At 37.3% G+C, this 20,818-nt stretch overlaps 1 long non-coding RNA gene across 5 annotated transcripts in view; it reads left to right on the forward strand.

The window, feature by feature from the left end:
* Positions 1 to 20,818, forward strand: part of LOC129657101 (uncharacterized) — a 110,262-nt gene that overhangs the window by 48,957 nt on the left and 40,487 nt on the right. Inside the window, exon 5 of one of the 5 annotated variants that reach the window (XR_008716551.1) lies at positions 7,491 to 7,997. The exons of the other annotated variants lie outside the window; for them this stretch is intronic. This is a non-coding gene — a long non-coding RNA (uncharacterized LOC129657101). Of the gene's footprint in view, positions 1 to 7,490; positions 7,998 to 20,818 lie in introns of those variants that run through there. 5 annotated transcript variants of the gene reach the window in all.

Raw genomic sequence — 20,818 nt, forward strand, 5'->3', positions numbered from 1 at the left:
TGGGGTCGCTCAGAGTCAGACAGGACTGAGTGACTTCACTTTCACTTTTCACCTTCATGCATTAGCGAAGAAAATGGCAACCTACTCCAGTGTTCTTGCCTGGAGAATCCCAGGGACAGGGGAGCCTGGTGGGCTGCCGTCTATGGGGTCGCACAGAGTCGGACACGACTGAAGCGACTTAGCAGCAGCAGCATACATTATCAATAATGAAGTGTGATTTGTAACTAAATGTGCTTTTAAAGCAAGAAGAGATATATGTGTGTGTGTAGGAGGAGGGAAATTTAATAAAATAATAAAATTTACATAAATTATTTGTGGAGGGGAAAGAAGGGTGATTTCATAAAACAATAAAAATATATAATATTATATATACCAGAAACATATCAAGCAGGAAGAAAGGTGGAACCTAATGCTCTGTGGCAGGCAGTGAATGTTTCTGCACCATTCTCTATGCATTACATAGAAATTAAAACTCAGATTACATTATCTGTCGAAATTACTTTGTATAGTATTTTGCCAAAAACAGCCCCTGAAATGCTATTGTTATATACCTTTATTTTGATTTTACCATATATGCTTGTGTTTCCCATGGTAGATTTTCATATTATAATGAAAGTTTTTATCCTGTCCACTTACATTTGAATTTTATCTCTTCTCGCTTTATTTTTTTTTTTTTTTTTAATTTTATTTTATTTTTAAACTTTACATAACTGTATTAGATTTGCCAAGTATCAAAATGAATCCGCCACAGGTATACATGTGTTCCCCATCTTCTCGCTTTAAAAGCACATTTAGTTACAATTCACACTTCATTATTGGTGGCACATTTATTTTCTATTATATCTAATTTCTTCTTGCCATATATTAATTCTTAACTTTGAAAGTTAATAAGTGTGTTCTCCCATGGTTCCCATTCCTTGATTTTTATCTTTTTTGTATTATTTGGTGTGGGCATGTTAAGTTTCTGTGTTTTGATGATATATTTTTCAGTCTAATTTTGAATGACTTTTTCCTCTACCTGTTTACATTTATCTGTTGTTGTTCAGTCACTAAATCATATCAGACTCTTTGCAACCCCATGGACTGGATCATGCCAGGTTTCCCCGTTTTCACTATTTCCTGGAGTCTGCTCAAATTCATGTCCATTGAGTGGGTGATGCTGTCTAACCATCTCATCCTCTGCTGCCCTCTTCTCCTTCTGTGTTCAATCTTTCCCGGCATCAGGGCCTTTTCCAATGAGTCGGCTTTTCCCATCAGGTGGCCAAAAGCATTGGAGCTTCAGCTTCAGCATCAGTCTTTCCAATGAGTATTCAGTGTTGATTTCCTTTAGGATTGACTGGTTTGATCTTCTTGTAGTCCAAGGGACTCTCAAGAGTTTTCTCCAGCACCAAAATTCACAAGCATCAATTCTTCAGTATGCAGCCTTCTTTATGGTCCACCTATCACATCTGTCAGAGAAAGCGATAGCAGCCCACTCCAGTACTCTTGCCTGGAAAATCCCATGGATAGAGGAGCCTGGAGGGCTGCAGTCCATGGGGTCGCAAAGAGTCAGACATGACTGAGCGACTTCACTTTCACTTTTCACTTTCATGCATTGGAGAAGGAAATGGCAACCCACTCCAGTGTTCTTGCCTGGAGAATCCTAGGGATGGGGAAGCCTGATGGGCTGCCGTCTCTGGGGTCACACAGAGTCGGACACGACTGAAGCGACTTAGCACATGGCTACTAGAGAAACCATAGCTTTGACTATAGTTTTGTTTTACTATGACCACTGATTTATTTACTTATTTGTCTGCTATTTCTTTCAACATATAATGCTTTTTACTTTCTTTTTTCACTTTTTATGTATACCGTTTCTCCTTGTAGCATGTAAGTTCTAGCCCTATTAATGGGCTAAACTGTGTTCCCTGTCCGGCAAATTCAGATGTTGAAGCCCTAACTCCTACTATGTCAAAATCTGACTGTATTTGGAGATAGAGCTTTTAAAGAAGTGATTAAGTTAAAATGAAGCCTTTAAAGTGAGCCTTAATCCAATTGGACTGGTGTTCATGTATGAAGAGAAGATTCAGTCTCAGGAGAGAAACTTTTGCATGCACACAGAGAACAGACTACTCGATGCTACAGAGTGACTGACGGCAGTAATCTGCAAGCCAAGAAGAGCCCTCCAAAGATACCAGAGTTGCCAACATGTTGATGTTAGACTTTGGCCTCCAGAATGGAAGTGTTAAGTTTTAGCCATTCAATTGTGTCCAACTCTTTGAGACCCCATGGACTGTAGCCCATCAGGCTCCTCTGTCCATGGAATTCTCCAGGTAAAAGCCATTCCTTTCTCCAAGTGATCTTCCTGACCCAGGGATGGAGCTCGAGTCTCCTGTGTCTCTTGCACTGGCAGGCAGGCTGTTTACCGTCTGGGCTAGAATGTGTGAGAACAGTGGTCCCCAGCTCTTTTGGCATCAGAGACTGGTTTTGTGGAAGACAGTCTTTGCACAGACTGAGGTGGAGTGGATGGTTTGGGGATGATTCAGCATTCCACTGTACACTTTCTTTCAATTATTATTATATCAGCTCCACCTCAAATCTCGGGCACTAAACCCCAGAGATTAGAGATCCCTGGTTTAAGCCACCAAGTTTGTGGTATTTTGTTTTGGCAGCCCTAGAAAATTATTACAGCCTCTATTAAGAGTAGTCCTTTCAGCTCTTAGATATTTAACATCCATCAGATCAGATCAGATCAGTCGCTCAGTCATGTCCGACTCTTTGCAACCCCATGAATCGCAGCATGCCAGGCCTCCCTGTCCATCACCAACTCCCGGAGTTCACTCAGATTCATGTCCATCAAGTCAGTGATGCCATCCAGCCATCTCATCCTCTGTCGTCCCCTTCTTCTCTTGCCCCCAATCCCTCCCAGCATCAGAGTCTTTTCCAATGAGTCAACTCTTCACATGAGGTGGCCAAAGTACTGGAGTTTCAGCTTTAGTATCGTTCCTTCCAAAGAAATCCCAGGGCTGATCTCCTCTAGAATGGACTGGTTGGATCTCCTTGCAGTCAAAGGGACTCTCAAGAGTCTTCTCCAACACCACAGTTCAAAAGCATTAATTCTTTGGCGGTCAGCCTTCTTCACAGTCCAACTCCCACATCCATACATGACCACAGGAAAAACCATAGCCTTGACTAGATGAACCTTTGTTGGCAAAGTAATGTCTCTGCTTTATAATATGCTATCTAGGTTGGTCATAACTTTCCTTCCAAGGAGTAAGGGTCTTTTAATTTCATGGCTGCAGTCACCATCTGCAGTGATTTTGGAGCCCAGAAAAATAAAGTCTGACACTGTTTCCACTGTTTCCCCATCTATTTTCCATGAAGGGATGGGACTGGATACCATGATCTTCGTTTTCTGAATGTTGAGCTTTAAGCCAACTTTTTCAGTCTCCACTTTCACTTTCATCAAGAGGCTTTTGAGTTCCTCTTCACTTTCTGCCATAAGGGTGGTGTCATCTGCATATCTGAGGTTATTGATATTTCTCCCGGCGATCTTGATTCCAGCTTGTGCTTATTCCAGTCCAGCGTTTCTCATGATGTACTCTGCATATAAGTTAAATAAACAGGGTGACAATATACAGCCTTGACATACTCCTTTTCCTATTTGGAACCAGTCTGTTGCTCCATGTCCAGTTCTAACTGTTGCTTCCTGACCTGAATACAAATTTCTCAAGAGGTGGATCAGGTGGTCTGGTATTCCCTAAATTAATTTTTGATATTAATAATTAAATGCTATCATTACCTACTTTTCCATAACAGCAATGGCTTCAGCACACTTTTATTTGGGTGTTTTCCCTTCTCCCTAATCTGATGGAGATGTTAATACAGATATCATGCTTTCCTTTTTTTAATAAATGCTTCACTTTCTTAATGTCTTATTATTTTCATGAAGCTTCATATGTGCATTTTCAGCTATTGTTGAGATTCAAATATATTTTAAAAACTTTATTCCTAAAATATCTTTCATTTCTCACATTCATAAATTTATGTTTCCTTTGGCTAAAGTACTTTATTTATTAATGGCAACATTATTTTTTAAGAAAAATGGATGTGACTGGCATAATTTGCTTCAGCCTTTGTCACAAAATTGTTTTTATTTAAATCTCACACAGAGTATCTTGCTTAGATCCAGAATTTTAAGGTAGCAATTTTATCCTTCACAGTTATGTAAATTCTGATAAATTCTAAAGGTTGTATGTATACTCGGTCACTCAGTCGTGTCTGACTCTGAGATCCCAGGAACTGTAGCCCACCAGGCTCCTCTGTCCATGGGATTTTTTAGTCAAAAATATGGGAGTGGATTGCCATTTCCTACTTCATGGGATCTTCCTAATCCGGGATCAAACCCATGTCTCCTCATCTCCTGCCTTGGCAGGTGAATTTTTACTGCTGAGCTACCTGTGGTATTGGTGGCTCAATTGGTATAGAATTTGGGTAGCTCCAAATTCTAAAGGTTAGAAAGCTGAAAAAAAAAAAAAAAAGGAAATCTGGTCTTAACTACCAGATTAAAAATATTAAAATTTTTAAAAATCAAAATTTAAAAATTTTTATGTCTTTTTTTAACTTTACAATATTGTATTGGTTTTGCCATACATCAAAATGAATCTGATATTAAAAAAACAATAATAATTCTTTGTGATTACTGTCTCTATATCAAAAATGTTAGATAAATGTTTAACTTGAAGTAAAAAGGATTTTAATATTATGACCATATTTTCCCTGCTACTTTTTATAAATTATTGTCCCTCTGATGTGTATACCCACATGAAATGATTTTTTTTCTTCATCATATTTTCATTTCATTGTGTACCACAGAAATCTTTTCCTAAGTAAATTAATAAGAATGAAGTAAATTTCATCAAATTAAATCTGACAAGAGTGATGACACAGTACTTCTTTAAATTATGGTTAATAGATGTAAGTATGTTGATTGCATGATAATTAATTACAAAGTGTAGAACACTAAATATTAAACAACTTAACTTATTGACTATAATAAATTAATGTAATTATAGTAGTCACTTAAAGGAGACTCATGTTTACATTGCTATAAGCTAAAAAATAATTCATAGATTTTAGAATATAGATAGAAATGTTTATTTACATAATAAATATTTCTTAATGCAAATAAGAATTTATTTTATTAGTAGATTATTTCTTTAAAATGTCCAAATCTATGTGCGGAAAAAATGAAGTACTTCTTTCCTTTTATAATGTTTTGAACAAATGAATATTAGACTTTAACTTGCCACTACACACTACCACTACATACATGTGAACACACACACGCACACAAACATCTTGTAAGCACTCAAAAAGTCTATTTCACTAAAATTTTAAGACTTGTTTAAACCAGTAATGAAAAATGCCTATATTGAGGCAAAATGAATCATACTGAGAGATACCTGTAAACTTTCCATTACTGTTAGTGTCAGAGAAACCCATTTGGCTTCTGCACTAGCTGACGTTTTTAATGAGGCACAGCTAAACCATAAATGGGCAGGTTGGGATTATTCTATCTAAATGCACATACTAAGAAATGAGTGTCTTTATAAATGTGTTCTCAACCATGGAACTAGTGTCAGAAACATCAAATTATGTTTCTTTTACAAGAGTGCTTACATTCTGGAATTAGAACTTAATAAACCCTATACACCTCACCTTATTTAACTGGACTATTACCATAACACTGAGCAGATCCACTCAGAATTAGATGCTAAATTAAATTTGTTCTTTGCCCTTTCACAATAAGTATTTAAATGACAAAAGGCAATTATCAGGAAGTGTGGAAAATTCAATCAAGAAATTTATAGTGAGATTTTATATGCTTCAGTAAAAATGGTAAGACACTAATGGATTTTGTTCTAAATTATTATATTAATACAAATGAACAGAATTTATCTAACAAGTATTCCTTTTCTTAGAAACTTTGAATATCAGTAGCTGTTCTAGTCTTCAGTTTTGAACATTTTGAAATCTGGCAGCAGAATTCTGGTGCAGAAAAGAAAGTTCAACAGGGAGTTTCACTGAAAATATTGATAAAAGAATGATCCAAATATTAAAATAACTTAATCTTCAAAATCAAATCTAATGAATTATGGGAATGACTCATAAGTTGAGAAACCCCTAACTGAATGTCTGGTTTTCTAGTCAACTACAGTGACCTCATTGGTTCTATTCTGTGCACTTACTCTACACAAAATATTTAGCTAACTTAAGTTTGCAAAATCCATTGCCAGTTTCACAGGCCTAATGTATTCATTAGAGCCTCAAAGAAATATTGATACCATGTTAAGGTATGGTTTTAGGTATTTTCAATACCTCCTTAATATCCTATGGTATGATCAAAATAATAGTCTCATCCCAAACACAATGCTTGTTATATTTTTGACATATAAATAAAACATATTGTGTGTATGTAATTCTCCTAGGAGAAAAATGAAGCAAGTTGATTTTGAATAAATTTTTTTTTGAAATATGTGTTACTATATAATCAATTATATTTTATAACAAATGTAATACAAATAAATGGAAACTTAAGTCAACAAAATATAGATCACCACAAACCAGTATATATATATTTTCTGTATATAGGCAAGGACTCTGACACAAACCAGTTTATGTTCAAATTCTAATTTTGCTGAGTAATAAGGTGTATAACCTTATTTTCTCTAAGTGAAGAGATAGCAGTATATTCATAATTATTTTCTAAAATAATTTTGTTTCTTAGAATAGTGAGAAAAGAAAATCATAATTATTTTGAAATGTGCTTTTTCCATTTAACACAGCATGAATTAATTTCCATACCATAAACATACACCAATGTGATTTTATTTTTCTTTTTTCTAGTTTGTTGAGGTAAAACTGATATGATACTGTATTAGTTTTAGATATAAAATGTGATAATGTGATACAGATATATATTGTGAAATGCTTACCATAGTAAGTTTAGCTAACATCATTCACCTCACATAGTTACACATTATTTTATTATGATAAGAACTTTTAAGATCTACTCTTCTAGAAACTTTCAAATATACAATAGAATATTGTTAACTTTTGTCACGAAGCTATACATTATATCTCCAGAACTTATTTATCTTATAACTGGAAATTTGTCCATTTTGACCTAAGTTTTTTAATGGCATTCTATTATACAAAAATATCATGCTTTAGTTTTCAAATGTGTTTTTAGCAAATTTGTTATTTATCAGTAATTCACTGTATTTAGGTAAGATTTGGTTGGTTGTTTATTCTTGGATATTTGCTGAAACTCTAATTTAATAAATAACAATTTTAATAAATATTATATATGTGGTAGAGATACATATCTTTATTTGGCAAAAGGAAAATCTTATTTTTTAATATTTTTCAGCTTTATTAACATATAAGTGATATATTGTTGTTATTGTTCAGTCACTAAGTTGTGTCCACCTCTTTGCAACCCCAAGGACTGCAGCACTCCAGGCTTCCCTGTCCTTGTCCATCTCTTGGAGCTTGCTCAAACTCATGTCCATTAAGTCGGTGATGCCATCCAACCATCTCGTCCTCTGCCACTCCCTTATCCTCTTCCCTTCAGTCTTTCCCACCATCAAGGTCTGTCCCATGAGTCAGCTCTTCACATCAGGTGGCCAAAGTTTTGAAGCTTCAGCTTCAGCATCAGTCCTTCAGTGAGTATTCAGGATAGATTTCCTCTAGGATGGACTAGTTTGATCTTGCTGTCCAAGGATAGTGTGCACATTTTAACAATATTAATTATTCAGATCTATTTAACATGGGACATCCTTCTATTAATTGATATATTCTTCAATTTCTTTCACCAATGCCTTATAAATTCCTGTGCATAGATTATTCAAGTCTTTCATTAAGTTTTTTCTTAAGTGTTTTTAGTTTATGATACCATTGTAAATCAAATTATTTTATTTCTTTTCAAATAGTTCCTTGTTAATATACAGAAATGTAACTGATTTTTGCATGTTGATTTTGTAGCATGTATCAGTGCTAAATTCATTCATTAGTTCTAACAGTTTTTGGCCTAGTCTTTAGAATTTTCTATACGTAAGATCCTATCACCTGCAGGCAGAGATAATTTTACTTATTCCTTTCTGATTTGGATGCCTTTTAAAAATTTTTCTTGCCTAATTGCTCTAACTAGAACTTCTGCTGCTGCTGTTGCTGCTAAGTCACTTCAGTCGTGTCTGACTCTGTGCGACCCCATAGATGGCAGCCCACCAGGCTGCCCTATCCCTGGGATTCTCCAGGCAAGAACACTGGAGTGGGTTGCCAGTGCTCTCTCCAACTAGAACTTCTACTTTTGTTGAATAGGGGTCATGTAGTTGAGCAGCTTCATTTGGACCTGATATGCCTTTGGATGTTTGATGTGTTCAGTTACTAAGTTGTGTCCCCATCAACTGTGGCCCACCAGGCCCCTCTCCCCATGGAATCTCCAGGCAAGAATACTGGAGTGGGTTGCCATTGCCTTCTCCAGGGAATCTTCCCAACACAGGGAACAAACCTGTGTCTCTTAGTCTCCTGCATTAGCCAGCAGATTCTTTACCACTGGGACACAGAAGCCTTTGGAGATTTCTGTTAAATTCTTCAGGTCTGTCACTATATTCTTCAAATATAGAATTTTTGCTTTTTAAAAATTATTTTTCTTTTCAAAATTTTCATGTTCTTTATGCATTTTTAATGTTGTTTAGTCATGTTTAGTCTTTTTTTTTGTAGTTGGCTGAATTTATTTAATAGGATTACCTTGAATTATTTATCAGTTCATAGATACTCATTTCCTTATGATGACTTTGCCTGGAAAATCACATGGACAGAGCCTGGCAGGCTACAGTCCTTGGGGTCATAAAGAGTTGGACATGACTGAGTGACTAACACTTGAATGAATGTCTGTGACCATTTATTGAAACTTTATTAATTTCCTATGGTGGCATTATGTATACCAGATTTTTTGTGATCTTTGTATTTTTGCATTGATATTGGTACATTTGGGGATGCAGTGTCCTTTTCTCCAGTTTACACAAGTTCAACTTGGCAGGGAAAAATCTTTATCATTCAGCCTAGCTTGGGATTCTGAATGAGTTAGCTGGTAGTATCCACAGGCAAGACGGTACTGCTGCCAGATTCTCTGGTTAGGTGGCATCATTGCTGATGCTCTGAGGTTGGGGGTGTCACTCTTTTGGCCTCATGATTGGATGGGCCTGCCAGCTATATTCTGTGTTCAAGTAGGACTGCCAGGCACACTCTGTGGTCAGGTGTCGACACAAGTGGGGCTCTGCAATTACTTTTGTTCCTATGGGGCTGCAAGCTGTCTTACCCTGCAGGGCAGTGCTATGAGTTGGACTCCGTGATTGGCCAAGTCTTTAATCTGGGTTCCTGTTCAGGTGAGACCTCCATATTCCAGATGGTGCTGCTGCTTGGAAGCAGAACTGCAGTCTTTGCTCTGAATTTAGCAAGGCTACTGCAGTTGAGCAAATTTCTGTCTTTGCTCTGCTGTTTGGCAAAGTCATTGACTGGGTTTCTGGTTTAGGTGGGACTTTCAGCTGTACCCCACAGTTGGATGGGGCTTCATCTGTTTCCAGTTGGACTGGGTAGCTGTCCAGGTTGTGTGGGACTGTAGGCTATCCTCTGTGATTGGGAAGGGTCTCTGGCTGAATTTCCTGCCTGGGCAAGGATGCAGACTGCACTCAGCAATTGAGCATGCTATAGGCTGTACTCTGTGTCTGGGCAGTATAATTGGCTGGACTCTAAGACTATCTGAGGTCACTGTTCAGGTTCTCTGATCAGGTGAGCCAGAGGTCATGCTCAACAGATGGGCCTGGGATGGTTATAGGGTGGGCTTCACTGCTACCTGGCTTCTATGGCCAGGCTTCCTGATTGGGCAGTGCTGAAGGGCACGTTCAGTAATTAAGCAGGGCTGTGAATTTGCTTTCCTGCCTGGGTGGGCTGAAGGATGTACTTGAGGCTTCCCAGGGTCTCAGAGCAGACTTCCTGCTTGAGCAGACCTGGGAGCTATATTCAGCGGTTTGTCAGGGCTGCTGATTTGCTTCTCTACTCTGATGGGCTATAAGGTGTGCTCTGAGGTTTCTAGGGACTTGAGGCCAGGCTTCCTGGAGGGTGAGGGTGAAAGGTATTCTCAGCAGTTGGTCCAGGCTCTGAATTTGCTTCCCTGCCCAGGCAGGGTTGTAAAATCAGTTACTGAGCAAGATTGGCCCCTAAGCTGGGGACCCAAGCCAATCAGAACTGCCAACTGAGCTCCCTGTCCAAATAAGACCATCAGATCCCCTCTTAAAATGAAGAGAGCTGCTAGCTGGCATCTCTTCATGGGAGCCACTGCCTGTATAAATGACTGTCCAAAACTTGAGTGCTGGTTGCTATAAGCCCCGCCACCTTATCCATCTCTGAGCACTTGTGGCCCAGCCCTAAAGATTTCCTTGCATGTATGTGTGCTAAGACACTTCAGTTCTGTCCAACTCTTTGTGACCCTTTGGACTATAGCTCACCAGTCTCCTCTGTCCATGGAATTTTCCAAGCAAGTATACTGGAGTAGGTTGCTATGCCCTTCTCCAGGGTATCTTCCCCATCTAGAGCTCAAACCTGCGTCTCAATGTCTCTTGCATTGGCAGGTGTGTTCTTTACCACTAGGAAGTTTCCCTTAGTGATTCTAATATAGTAAGACCCAACAGGGCCTCTCAGGAAGTGTCCCACAATGCTGCAGAAGCTAGATGTCCATGTCGGCTCTCCTTTCCTACTGGAGAAACAGTATGATCAGGAGGGGTCTCTCAGTACAGTACCATGCTGGCCTATGGGAGCAGCAATGTGGTCAATGTGAATCCACTCTTCTTACCCTTCTTCTGTTCCTTCTAGGTCTCTGTGGTCCAGGTGTGTGCTTCAGCCTCATCTCTAGATTCTGGGATTTTCACAAAGGTGTCTTGTCTATGTTAGTTTCCAACAAGGTCCTCCTGCCCAGTGTCATTCTAGCCAATCAAACCGTGTGCTCTAGAGTATGGCATCTCCAAAACAGGCCAGTGGCAGGGCTGCTTTCTAGGGATGTAGTCAGCGGGCAGAGAGTGGAGTCCTCAGGGATGACAGGCAGCTGTGCAGCTCACACCCCAGATCTTGCAGTGTCACATGCAGCTTCTCTGCACGTGGTCTGCCGCTGCCATGTTGAATTCCATATGCTGTGTGGCTCTTCTGTGAATGACCCACTAAGGTGAAGCATCAGTTTAGCCATTGGAGATAGCAAGCATTTTGCAGTGGGAACGTTGGTTTGAAGTACCTGGGACAAGACCTCTGCATGTGGCACCCAATGAACAAGTGGAACTAGACAAAGCACAAAGGGGAGAAAAAAAAGGCTGCACTTTATTTTATACCCAGATTCTATTTGTATTTCTTGGGAATTGTCAATGAGCTTTCTGGTGACATATAGATAGAGTTGTCTATATTGAGCCTCTAGCAATTTGTCAGTTCCAGTTCCAGCCTTCCTACCCTGGCACTGGTTCCTGCAGAGGTTTCTGCTTGTAAATCTCTGCTCTAATAAGCCAAGACTCCATATACTTGCCTGTCTCTCTCTCTAGTCTTAGAGGGAGCAGGTTGTCTTGAATCCTCCCCTCCCATCTCTTATGGATCCAGGACAAGTTGTTGATTTTTCAGTCTTTTGGCTTTTTACTTTTTAGGATGCAGTGGCAAATTGCAAGCTCTTGACATGCAGAAGTGAAAGCCACAAGTATCTCTTCACAAACATGTACATGTTAATATACACTGAAGTCTAATTAGTACCCTCCCTACTCCCATTCTGGAGAAGGCAATGGCACTCCACTCCAGTACTCTTGCCTGGAAAAGCCCATGGATGGAGGAGCCTGGTAGGCTGCAGTCCATGGGGTCACTGGGAGTCGGACATGACTGAGTGACTTCACTTTCACTTTTCACTTTCATGTATTGGAGATGGAAATGGCACCCCATTCCAGTGTTCTTGCCTGGAGAATCCCAGGGACGGGGGAGCCTAGTGGGCTGCCGTCTATGGGGTCACACAGAGTCGGATACAACTGAAGTGACTTAGCAGCAGTAGCAGCAGCAACAGCAGCCATTCCCATTCTGCATAGACTTACTCTGTTCTTTGTTTTCAAGATGCTTGCTCTTCACCTTTTTCAAACCTCCTAATCTCTAATCGTATCTGTCACCTTTACAAAACTACAATATTGTTCCTATCTCCACTGTTAGCATAGCTCATTTCCACTGATTTTCTCTCCTCTAAGTGTTATCCTGCTTGTTTTACATATCTACATTTTTGAAAAGCTGACCTTTTGTGGATACTGGAAATTAACCATAACATGACAGGATAAAGAAGTGGTTGAGAGCCAGACTTTGGGATGAGTCAGAGAGACATTGTAAAACTTCCACCAATGAGACAATCAACAATTATGACCAAATTATTTAGTTTCTCCATTCTATAAGCTGATAAAATATAGCCCTTACCTCGATTTTTCACTGAGACTGTATTTGTAAAATACTAAGCAGTTAGTCTCTCTGAAGTGTGAATAATCAGCTCCTTGCCTCAGCAGCACCCAGCACCTAGTTGAATGTTTCTAACACTTTTTTAAGCACTTCCTTGTGCTCTTTCTGTAAGTGTTGAGGAATCCCCGCTCAATAATTGTATGGGGAAGTTCTTGAGAAATGGGGAATGAGAGCTATTATAGAAAAGCTTTTGTTTCCAATTTCTTCAGTAAAGCTCTTTTATAAGAGTTGCTTCTAAGTTCAAGGCAAAACTGGCACCATTCACTCCCAGTAATCATCTTTTCATTAGATTTACATCTTCCTCATTTTGCTACCATTCATGCTCTTTGAACATTCACTTTTCCTCCCTGTGGAACATTCTATACACACAACCTGAATATTATTTTGGGGTCTCTATTTTGTGAGTGTGTGTGTGTGTCTGTGCTTTCCAGACATCAGTGATGTACTTCTCTTCATAGGGGAAGTATATGGGGAAAGTTACATTCAGTAAGTCTTTCCAAAAATCTGAGAATTCTAGGAAACTGAATTATAAACTAAAATTTTACCATTCAACCAGTTGACAATAAAAATTCAATTCCAAAAGTCTTTTCCTACAGTTTTATAATTCAGTAGATTAACTACTTTTGTTTTTTTGCCCCCTTGAGCTCCTGAATGTAGAATATAATTTTGCATTAAAGTATATTTTGTCAATATTCACTATACATAAAACTAATCATATGGTAACACACGATTCCAGATCACACTAGAAGCTGCTAGACTATAACAGTTCTATACTTTGCAAATTTTTATTAGTGGACTAATATTGCACTAATCAGTGATGTGACAAACTATTATTGTTTTATTTTGCATTTTTTAAATACATTTATTTATATGTCTGGAAAAGGCCAATACCTCCGGAGTCAGGTAATGAAAGTGGTTGCATATGGACATAAAATTCATGATTAAGTGATAAATTCATGACAAATAACATAATTATTTCTTTTGAAATCTGTATCTACCACAAAATATTTAATAATATTAACATCATTTTAATATATTAATATGGTATCATACTCAATGATATTGTAATGCAATAATTCAATCATAAGGATTAATCATTTAAATATGATGGAGATTGACATCAGTAGAGGATAGTCAATAAAATTAGTAATTAATTTGAGAGGTGATAGTGATACACTATAATACAAAAAATCAGGCATGTAATGTGTGTTTTTCCTGTGTAGTACATATTATACTAGGGCTTCCCTGGTCGCTCAGTGGTAAAGAACCTGCCTGCAATACAGAGACATGGGTTCAATCCCTGGGTCAAGAAGATCTCCTGGAGAAAGAAATGGCAACCCACGCCAGTATTCTTTCCTGGGAAATCCCATGGAAGAGGAGCTGAGTGGACTACAGTCCATGAGGTTGCAAGAGTCAGACATGACTTGGCAATGATACTACCACCACCTCACGTTGCATCTGTAATAAATGTGTAATGGAAAACAATACATTACATGTCTACTTTTTGTTTTGTGGTCAGCTGTTTTGTACTTCTCAACCTTATTTTTAATTTAAAACTTGGGGCTGTTGCACTGGGACAACCCAGAGGGATGGTACGGGGAGGGAGGAGGGAGGAGGGTTCAGGATGGGGAACACGTGTATACCTGTGGTGGATTCATGTTGATATATGGCAAAACCAGTACAATATTGTAAAGTTAAAAAAAAAAAAAAAGCACTAAACCAATCACGTCATCTTCAGTAGCAAATAAAATTCTAATGACCAAAAGTTTCCTCAAATGTTGAAAAGAATTTTTTTTTTATCTTTCTCTTTAATTTTATAAATTTAATGTTCTTTCATCTTTGTTTTGAGGAACAAAGTAAATATAAGTAATTTTTGAAAAGAGAAGCGTTTAAATTAACCATACTTAAAAGCCCATGGTTCCCAAATACTTTAATTTATGATGAATAACTGTTATCATCCTAAGCTTGCAAATACACTAGATATACTGTGTAAACAGGTTTTCCATACTGAGCATCAAGTTGTCCACTAATTTGTCTTTGAAATACATCTCGGCAAGATGTGCTCTGGAAATTGTCTAAATTAATCAAGCTTCTTTATTGTGCAGATGAAAATGTCTTTATAGTATATTCGAAGTATATTACATTAAAGGCATTGAATAATCCTAGATTATCAGCACTTGTGATGACTGTTATCTTGCAATTTATTAATACAATATAAAGGTAATGATTCAACTTCTTAATGCCTCAGCCTTCCATATCCAAGTCACTAGAAGTATCCATCCAATTGCTCAAACCAAAATGATTCAGTATTCCTTGACCAAATTCCTAATATGATAAAGCACTTAGTTCATGGAGTTTTCAGTGAGTGTTCTTTGGTTATTCTCTTTTCCTCAAACTCTAACTCAATCTGTGATCAAGTACTGTTGACTCATTCAGAAAAAAAATCTACTGTATCTTTCCAACTTCACTGCTACAATCTCAGCAGCTTTCACTGGAATGACTTAAATATCCTCCTAACTTGTCTCCCAGCTTCTATTATTAATGTCCAACAGAGCAGTTGAAATTATTTATTTATATTTAAGCCATACTTATTGCTTCTAATTTTATAGTTTAATATGCTCTGATTGCAATAAGAATAAGTGTAAACTCTTTTTTGTTTTAATTTCATTTATCTTTCTCTCATGCTACCCTGCATCTTACTAGCTACCGTATAACATCTATTGGCCTTTTTTCTATTCCTTGAACCTGACTAATTTAACCCTCTTAGTGATTTATCCCACTGATCTTCAAATGGGTGTTTTCTTTTATTCATATATCCATTTATTCCTGGCTATAGAAGGCTATCACAACTTTTGAATGAATACACCTAGTATATAATGCAATATTGCATAACAAACCCTTTGGTGGCACAGGAAAGAAAAAAGATAAGAAAATTAGGCATCAGCAGTAACTATACAATCAATATTACATATTCTTATAAATTCTTATAAATTGCAATTCTGTTATTTTTTTTTCTCTCCTGCTAATATAAACTAATGTATGCAGAGAACATAATCCTATTGATAATAGTGGTAGTGGTATAGTAAATTAAGATAATAATAAACATAAGTAAAAATAACCCATATAATAAAACATATAATGACAGTTGACCACATGAAAGGCACTGTCTTGGTCCCTAAGGACAAATTAGCTTTCGCTTAATCTGTAACAAATGGCCAAAATGAGGACAAATTAACTTTCTCTTAATATGTGACAAATGGCCAAAATGATTAGTTTTTTTCCTTTTAGCATCAGAATTTTAATTCTTTGTGATGATTTTAAGGCAATGGCACCCCCCTCCAGTACTCTTGCTTGGAGAATCCCATGGATGGAGGAGCCTGGTGGGCTGCAGTCCATGGGGTCGCTAAGAGTCGGACATGACTGAGCGACTTCACTTTCACCTTTCACTTTCATGCGTTGGAGAAGGAAATGGCAACCCACTCCAGTGTTCTTGCCTGGGGAATCCCGGGAATGGGGGAGCCTAGTAGGCTGCCATCCATGGGGTCACACAGAGTCAGACACGACTGAAGCGACTTAGCAGTAGCAGTAGCAGCATGATTTTAATGGCCTAGAATTTGTCTTTCTTTCTTTCAAATTTATTTAAACAAAAAGATGAAAATGCCTGGTCAATAATATAGTAAAAATGTTTAGACAAAATTTATTCTTGAAAAAAATGTTTATCTATGTTTAAATCTACACGTCTATTTTTAAAATTTTGTTGTTTTATTTTACTATTCCTTCTCATGTATTATTATGAACCAAAATTATTTTATTAGCCAAAATCAAGAAAAATTTTTAAGTAAGAGTAATTAATAATAATAGCAAAAGATACATTATTAAAAACAATAAATGTTAGAGTTACTTATGAAATTAAAACCGAGAAGGCTTCAGTTCATCTTTATCAAAACCCAATAGTTCCAGATTTACCTAAACTCACCTCCCTCCCCACTAGAAATATTGTGTCCATCTGCATAATTTGGGGGATAGTATGATTTACCCTTAAAAAAGCAAATAAGTTTCTATTAGTAAAGTATGAAACAAAAATTAATTGACTTAATAAGTTTCTCAGCAAATGTTTGTTAACTACACAATTTGTTCCAGACATTAGGCTATGTACACAGAGCAATTACCAAGAGAAAGAAAACATGAGAGAATATACAGGATATTATTTTAAGCAACAGAATGTGATATTTCAAACATTCATTCCACTTATGTTATCTTATCTTATTCATTTCACCACTCATAATGCTATAGATTTCTGGCTGAAAGCAGCTAGCATTTATCTTTTTTTTAGTGAATCTAAGCTTATAGTTTCTTATGTGATCAGCCACTTAATTGAACTACATTGCAAAATCGTCTCCACAGAGAGCCCATCTGAAGTATTTTTAGAACCTCTAATGAAAAATATTGCCCTCAAAGGATTAGAATTTTAAATTGAGGAGAAAAGTGTCTATTCTATTCCAATTGAATTGTCTAAATAATCATCTGAAATCATTATTTTAATTTTAAGTCTAAGCATGACCTCTTTCATGCAATATTGTATATTTTAAACATCAGTATTATTAATATCATTAGACACTCTGTCTAGTACAAACAAACAGCAATGAATGACTTTATTGTTTCATTCCAGTGCTTTCTGGTTGAGGAAAATGGGTGGATCTAGGCTGGTAATATTCACATGGCTGTAAAGAGTTCTCTTTAGATCACCTTGATTTCTACATGAAAGCTTTGAATAAGTTAATCAAATTATAGCATTTTCAATTGAAAACCCATTATTGTAATGTCTATAGCACATTCATTATGAATAAAGAGGCTTATATGCACATGGGTACATTAAAGACTTTCAAATAGAAGTTTACCAATAATAATTTGAAAACACATTGTTTCTCTATGATAAAGATTATAAACTGTTTTATCTATAAAATATTGGTATAACTTATAAATAAATGCACTTTTAGTGTGGTATTATGTAAATGGTTATTTTCATTTGTTTTTTTTACCTCAAAAGCTGAAAACTTATATTTAGATGTGTGAAGGGTCTTATATGATGTGGTCTCTAAAATCTAGAAATAGATTTTTCTTTGAACTACTCTTTTCTCTTAATAATAAACTTTGTGAGAGTAGCTGTATATTTTAAAACATATTTCAGTGTTTTCTTCGTGATGAGGATGTACAAAGTCATTAGAGACAGATGCTTCCATTGTAACAACGATAACAAGCTGAGGAAGCTAACATAGCAGATATTTTTCAACACATAAGAGAGTTAAAGAAGCAAAGAACCTTGAATTAACTACATTTCAGAAAGTGATGTATTTTCTTAGAAGGTTTTCACAGTTGCCTTCATCTCCAGTAGAGACAGGGAACTTAAGGGACTGTTCCACTTAAGTTACAAGAAGAAACATGCCAAGTTTTGAGTGAACTTTTGATATCAGTGCTATGACAATGTTCTTTAAAAGATACAGGTCCTGAGCATCGTGGGCATAAGGCATGCCACCATGTTTTCCCACAGGGCTCATCTAGTTCATAGGAATCGTGTACAGATGGCATCACCGACTCAATTCACACGAGTTTGAGCAATCTCCGGGAGATGGTGAAGGACAGGGAAGTCTGTTGTGCTGCAGTTCACAGGGTCACAAAGAGTCCAACATGCTTGAGAGACTGAATAATAAAAGTGTACAGAGAGTTGGGGCCCATCAAGAGAACTGCAACTTGAGGGCCTTATTCTAGTGCAAGGCAGAAGTCTTCCAAATGTTGAGTGCATCTACGAAAATATTATCTGCTAATAAACATTGTATTCGTTTAGATTAAAACTAACCCCATTAGATCAGAACTAACCCCAATAATTCCATTCTCACAGCTTCTATTCTACATTTTCTTTTTCTGGAATCGTAGCTGGCACAATAGGAATGATAAAATTAGTAAAATATATAAAAGCTAAAAAAAAAAAAAGAGGAAATAGTAAAACTTTATTTCTTTTCCATATGTTGTTATTAGCTGTATGGAAACACAAGTAATTTCTGTATGTTGATTTTGTATCCTGCAACTTCTCTGAATCTGTTCATTAGTTCTGACAGTTTTTGTATGGCATCTTTAGGTTTTTCTATGGGGTTTCCCCATGGCTCAGTGCTAAAGAACCCAGCTGCAATGCAGGAGATGCAGGAGACATGGGTTTAATACCTGGGTCAAGAAGATCCTCTTGAGGAGGGTATGGCAACCCACTCTAGTATTCTTGCCTGGAGAATCCCATGAACAGAGGAGCCTGGCAGGTTACAGTCCATGGGGTCAAAAGAGTCAGACACAACTGAGGTGACTGAAAACTTAGGATTTTCTATAGGGATACCTTGGAGATATCACAGGTTTGGTTCCAGACCACTACAATAAAGTGAATATGACAATAAAGCAAATCACACATTTTTTTTGTTGTTTTGTCAGTGTATATAAAAACTATGTTTACACTATACTGTAGTCTACTAAGAGTACAGAATCATTACATCTAAAAAATGTATATAACATAATTTAAAAAACACATTCTTGCTAAAAAACCATACCATCATCAAGGCTTTCAGTGAGTCATAATCTTTTTGCCAATGGAGGGTTTGAAATATTGTAAGAATTAGCAAAATGTGAAGGAGGTCCCTGGGGGCTCAGATGGTTAAAGAATCTTCCTGCAATGCAGAAGACCTGGGTTCAATCCCTGGGTCAGGAAGATCTCCTGGAGAAGACCATGGCAATCCACAAAAGCATTCTTGCCTGGAGAATCCCATGGACAAAGGAGCCTGGCAGGCTATAGTCCATAGGGTAACACAGAGGCAGACATGACTGAAGAGACTTAGCACGCAGCGAAATGTAGCACAGACAAAACGTGAACAAAAGCTGTTGGGAAAATAGTGCCAGTGGACTTGCTCAGTGCATGGTTGCCACAGACTTTCAAGTTGTAAAAAGGTAATATCTGCAAAGAGCGGTAAGGCATAGTAAAAAATGAGGTATATTTTATACATTTTTGAAAGATCTTGTCATTCACAAGCAATTTTTCTTCTGTTTTTTTCAACTTGAATACCTTTTAATTTTGTGCCTTGTCTGTCTGCTCTGGGTAGGGCTTTCAGTAATATGTTAAATAAGAGTGGTGGGAGTGGGCACTCTTGTTGTTTTCCTGAAATTAGAGGAGAAATTTCTAACATTTCACCATTGAGTATGATGTTAGTTGTGGGTTTATCATATATGGTCTTTACTATGTTAAGGTATGTTCTTTCTACACTCAATTTGTCCAGAGTGTTTATTATAAAAGAAAACTGTATTTTGTCAATTGCTTTTTTCTGCATCTATTGAGATGATCAAAGCCTTTGATTGTGTGGATCACAATAAACTGTGGAAAATTCTGAAAGAGATGGGAATATCAGACCACCTGACCTGCCTCTTGAGAAACCTATATGCAGATCAGGAAGCAACAGTTAGAACTGGGCGTGGAACAACAGACTGTTTCCAAATAGCAAAAGGAGGACGTCAAGGCTGTATATTGTCACCCTGATTATTTAACATATATGCAGAGTACATCATGAGAAACGCTGGGCTAGAAGAAGCACAAGCTGGAATCAAGATTGCTGGGGGAAATATCAATAACCTCAGATATGCAGATGACACCACCCTTATGGCAGAAAGTGAAGAGAAACTAAAAAGCCTCTTGATGAAAGTGAAAGAGGAGAGTGAAAAAGTTGGCTTAAAGCTTAACATTCAGAAAACAAAGATCATGGCATCTGGTCCCATCACTTCATGGGAAATAGATGGGAAACAGTGGAAACAGTGTCAGACTTTATTTTTCTGGGCTCCAAAATCACTGCAGATGGTGACTGCAGCCATGAAATTAAAAGATGTTTACTCCTTCGAAGGAAAGTTATGACCAACCTAGATAGCATATTGAAAAGCAAAGACATTACTTTGCCAGCAAAGGTCCGTCTAGTCAAGGCTATGGTTTTTCCTGTGGTCATTTATGGATGTGATATTTGGACTGTGAAGAAAGCTGAGTGCTGAAGAATTGATGCTTTTGAACTGTGGTGTTGGAGAAGACTCTTGAGAGTCCCTTGGACTCCAAGGAGATCCAACCAGTCCATTCTAAAGGAGATCATTCCTGGGTATTCTTTGGAAAGAATGATGGTAAAGCTGAAACTGCAGTACTTTGGCCACCTCATGTGAAGAGTTGACTCATTTGAAAAGACTCTGACGC

Source organism: Bubalus kerabau, chromosome 1, assembly GCF_029407905.1.
Source record: "Bubalus kerabau isolate K-KA32 ecotype Philippines breed swamp buffalo chromosome 1, PCC_UOA_SB_1v2, whole genome shotgun sequence".
NCBI classification, from domain to species: domain Eukaryota; kingdom Metazoa; phylum Chordata; class Mammalia; order Artiodactyla; family Bovidae; genus Bubalus; species Bubalus kerabau.